The sequence below is a fragment of the Oncorhynchus clarkii genome, chromosome 3 (genome assembly GCF_045791955.1).
Source record: "Oncorhynchus clarkii lewisi isolate Uvic-CL-2024 chromosome 3, UVic_Ocla_1.0, whole genome shotgun sequence".
Lineage (NCBI taxonomy): Eukaryota > Metazoa > Chordata > Actinopteri > Salmoniformes > Salmonidae > Oncorhynchus > Oncorhynchus clarkii.
The window spans coordinates 5,376,519-5,381,518 of record NC_092149.1 but is presented as its reverse complement, the minus strand read 5'-3'; the positions used below and the strand labels follow the sequence as shown (position 1 = coordinate 5,381,518).

General features: G+C 43.8%; 1 protein-coding gene across 1 annotated transcript in view; it reads left to right on the top strand.

The window, feature by feature from the left end:
* Nucleotides 1–5,000, top strand: part of LOC139405583 (CUB and sushi domain-containing protein 3-like) — a 493,337-nt gene that overhangs the window by 119,531 nt on the left and 368,806 nt on the right. The gene's annotated exons all lie outside the window — the stretch shown is intronic.

Genomic DNA, 5,000 nt, shown 5'->3' with positions numbered 1-5,000 from the left:
GATATCATCTGTTTTATACTGTAGAGGACTGGAGGGATGTAGAGCTCTGATGTCATCTGTTTTATACTGTAGAGGTCTGGAGGGATGTAGAGCTCTGATGTCATCTGTTTTATACTGTAGAGGACTGGAGGGATGTAGAGCTCTGATGTCATCTGTTTTATACTGTAGAGGACTGGAGGGATGTAGAGCTCTGATGTCATCTGTTTTATACTGTAGAGGACTGGAGGGATGTAGAGCTCTGATGTCATCTGTTTTATACTGTAGAGGACTGGAGGGATGTAGAGCTCTGATGTCATCTGTTTTATACTGTAGAGGACTGGAGGGATGTAGAGCTCTGATGTCATCTGTTTTATACTGTAGAGGACTGGAGGGATGTAGAGCTCTGATGTCATCTGTTTTATACTGTAGAGGACTGGAGGGATGTAGAGCTCTGATGTCATCTGTTTTATACTGTAGAGGACTGGAGGGATGTAGAGCTCTGATGTCATCTGTTTTATACTGTAGAGGACTGGAGGGATGTAGAGGTCTGGGCTGACTGATGTCATCTGTTTTATACTGTAGAGGACTGGAGGGATGTAGAGCTCTGATATCATCTGTTTTATAATGTAGAGGACTGGAGGGATGTAGAGCTCTGATGTCATCTGTTTTATACTGTAGAGGACTGGAGGGATGTAGAGCTCTGATGTCATGTGTTTTATACTGTAGAGGACTGGAGGGATGTAGAGCTCTGATGTCATCTGTTTTATACTGTAGAGGACTGGAGGGATGTAGAGCTCTGATGTCATTTGTTTTATACTGTAGAGGACTGGAGGGATGTAGAGCTCTGATGTCATGTGTTTTATACTGTAGAGGACTGGAGGGATGTAGAGCTCTGATGTCATCTGTTTTATACTGTAGAGGACTGGAGGGATGTAGAGCTCTGATGTCATCTGTTTTATACTGTAGAGGACTGGAGGGATGTAGCTCTGAGCTCTGATGTCATCTGTTTTATACTGTATAGGACTGGAGGGATGTAGAGCTCTGATGTCATCTGTTTTATACTGTAGAGGTCTGGAGGGATGTAGAGCTCTGATGTCATCTGTTTTATACTGTAGAGGACTGGAGGGATGTAGAGCTCTGATGTCATCTCTTTTATACTGTAGAGGACTGGAGGGATGTCGAGCTCTGATGTCATCTGTTTTATACTGTAGAGGACTGGACAGGGATATAGAGCTCTGATGTCATCTGTTTTATACTGTAGAGGTCTGGAGGGATGTAGAGCTCTGATGTCATCTGTTTTATACTGTAGAGGACTGGAGGGATGTAGAGCTCTGATGTCATCTGTTTTATACTGTAGAGGACTGGAGGGATGTAGAGCTCTGATGTCATGTGTTTTATACTGTAGAGGACTGGAGGGATGTAGAGCTCTGATGTCATCTGTTTTATACTGTAGAGGACTGGAGGGATGTAGAGCTCTGATATCATCTGTTTTATACTGTAGAGGACTGGAGGGATGTAGAGCTCTGATGTCATCTGTTTTATACTGTAGAGGACTGGAGGGATGTAGAGCTCTGATGTCATCTGTTTTATACTGTAGAGGACTGGAGGGATGTAGAGCTCTGATGTCATCTGTTTTATACTGTAGAGGACTGGAGGGATGTAGAGCTCTGATGTCATTTGTTTTATACTGTAGAGGACTGGAGGGATGTAGAGCTCTGATGTCATGTGTTTTATACTGTAGAGGACTGGAGGGATGTAGAGCTCTGATGTCATCTGTTTTATACTGTAGAGGACTGGAGGGATGTAGAGCTCTGATGTCATCTGTTTTATACTGTAGAGGACTGGAGGGATGTAGAGCTCTGATGTCATCTGTTTTATACTGTATAGGACTGGAGGGATGTAGAGCTCTGATGTCATCTGTTTTATACTGTAGAGGTCTGGAGGGATGTAGAGCTCTGATGTCATCTGTTTTATACTGTAGAGGACTGGAGGGATGTAGAGCTCTGATGTCATCTCTTTTATACTGTAGAGGACTGGAGGGATGTCGAGCTCTGATGTCATCTGTTTTATACTGTAGAGGACTGGACAGGGATATAGAGCTCTGATGTCATCTGTTTTATACTGTAGAGGTCTGGAGGGATGTAGAGCTCTGATGTCATCTGTTTTATACTGTAGAGGACTGGAGGGATGTAGAGCTCTGATGTCATCTGTTTTATACTGTAGAGGACTGGAGGGATGTAGAGCTCTGATGTCATGTGTTTTATACTGTAGAGGACTGGAGGGATGTAGAGCTCTGATGTCATCTGTTTTATACTGTAGAGGACTGGAGGGATGTAGAGCTCTGATATCATCTGTTTTATACTGTAGAGGACTGGAGGGATGTAGAGCTCTGATGTCATCTGTTTTATACTGTAGAGGACTGGAGGGATGTAGAGCTCTGATGTCATCTGTTTTATACTGTAGAGGACTGGAGGGATGTAGAGCTCTGATGTCATCTGTTTTATACTGTAGAGGACTGGAGGGATGTAGAGCTCTGATGTCATCTGTTTTATACTGTAGAGGACTGGAGGGATGTAGAGCTCTGATGTCATCTGTTTTATACTGTAGAGGACTGGAGGGATGTAGAGCTCTGATGTCATCTGTTTTATACTGTAGAGGACTGGAGGGATGTAGAGCTCTGATGTCATCTGTTTTATACTGTAGAGGACTGGAGGGATGTAGAGCTCTGGGTTGGCTGATGTCATGTGTTTTATACTGTAGAGGACTGGAGGGATGTAGAGCTGTGGGCTGACTGATATCATCTGTTTTATACTGTAGAGGACTGGAGGGATGTAGAGCTCTGGGCTGACTGATATCATCTGTTTTATACTGTAGAGGACTGGAGGGATGTAGAGCTCTGATATCATCTGTTTTATACTGTAGAGGACTGGAGGGATGTAGAGCTCTGATGTCATGTGTTTTATACTGTAGAGGACTGGAGGGATGTAGAGCTCTGATGTCATCTGTTTTATACTGTAGAGGACTGGAGGGATGTAGAGCTCTGATGTCATCTGTTTTATACTGTAGAGGACTGGAGGGATGTAGAGCTCTGATGTCATCTGTTTTATACTGTATAGGACTGGAGGGATGTAGAGCTCTGATGTCATCTGTTTTATACTGTAGAGGTCTGGAGGGATGTAGAGCTCTGATGTCATCTGTTTTATACTGTAGAGGACTGGAGGGATGTAGAGCTCTGATGTCATCTCTTTTATACTGTAGAGGACTGGAGGGATGTCGAGCTCTGATGTCATCTGTTTTATACTGTAGAGGACTGGACAGGGATATAGAGCTCTGATGTCATCTGTTTTATACTGTAGAGGTCTGGAGGGATGTAGAGCTCTGATGTCATCTGTTTTATACTGTAGAGGACTGGAGGGATGTAGAGCTCTGATGTCATCTGTTTTATACTGTAGAGGACTGGAGGGATGTAGAGCTCTGATGTCATGTGTTTTATACTGTAGAGGACTGGAGGGATGTAGAGCTCTGATGTCATCTGTTTTATACTGTAGAGGACTGGAGGGATGTAGAGCTCTGATATCATCTGTTTTATACTGTAGAGGACTGGAGGGATGTAGAGCTCTGATGTCATCTGTTTTATACTGTAGAGGACTGGAGGGATGTAGAGCTCTGATGTCATCTGTTTTATACTGTAGAGGACTGGAGGGATGTAGAGCTCTGATGTCATCTGTTTTATACTGTAGAGGACTGGAGGGATGTAGAGCTCTGATGTCATCTGTTTTATACTGTAGAGGACTGGAGGGATGTAGAGCTCTGATGTCATCTGTTTTATACTGTAGAGGACTGGAGGGATGTAGAGCTCTGATGTCATCTGTTTTATACTGTAGAGGACTGGAGGGATGTAGAGCTCTGATGTCATCTGTTTTATACTGTAGAGGACTGGAGGGATGTAGAGCTCTGATGTCATCTGTTTTATACTGTAGAGGACTGGAGGGATGTAGAGCTCTGGGTTGGCTGATGTCATGTGTTTTATACTGTAGAGGACTGGAGGGATGTAGAGCTCTGGGCTGACTGATATCATCTGTTTTATACTGTAGAGGACTGGAGGGATGTAGAGCTCTGGGCTGACTGATATCATCTGTTTTATACTGTAGAGGACTGGAGGGATGTAGAGCTCTGATATCATCTGTTTTATACTGTAGAGGACTGGAGGGATGTAGAGCTCTGATGTCATCTGTTTTATACTGTAGAGGACTGGAGGGATGTAGAGCTCTGATGTCATCTGTTTTATACTGTAGAGGACTGGAGGGATGTAGAGCTCTGATGTCATCTGTTTTATACTGTAGAGGACTGGAGGGATGTCGAGCTCTGATATCATCTGTTTTATACTGTATAGGACTGGAGGGATGTAGAGCTCTGATGTCATCTGTTTTATACTGTAGAGGACTGGAGGGATGTAGAGCTCTGGGCTGACTGATATCATCTGTTTTATACTGTAGAGGACTGGAGGGATGTAGAGCTCTGGGCTGACTGATATCATCTGTTTTATACTGTAGAGGACTGGAGGGATGTAGAGCTCTGATATCATCTGTTTTATACTGTAGAGGACTGGAGGGATGTAGAGCTCTGATGTCATCTGTTTTATACTGTAGAGGACTGGAGGGATGTAGAGCTCTGATGTCATCTGTTTTATACTGTAGAGGACTGGAGGGATGTAGAGCTCTGATATCATCTGTTTTATACTGTAGAGGACTGGAGGGATGTAGAGCTCTGATATCATCTGTTTTATACTGTAGAGGACTGGAGGGATGTAGAGCTCTGATGTCATCTGTTTTATACTGTAGAGGACTGGAGGGATGTAGAGCTCTGATGTCATCTGTTTTATACTGTAGAGGACTGGAGGGATGTAGAGCTCTGATGTCATCTGTTTTATACTGTAGAGGACTGGAGGGATGTAGAGCTCTGGGTTGGCTGATGTCATCTGTTTTATACTGTAGAGGACTGGAGGGATGTAGAGCTCTGGG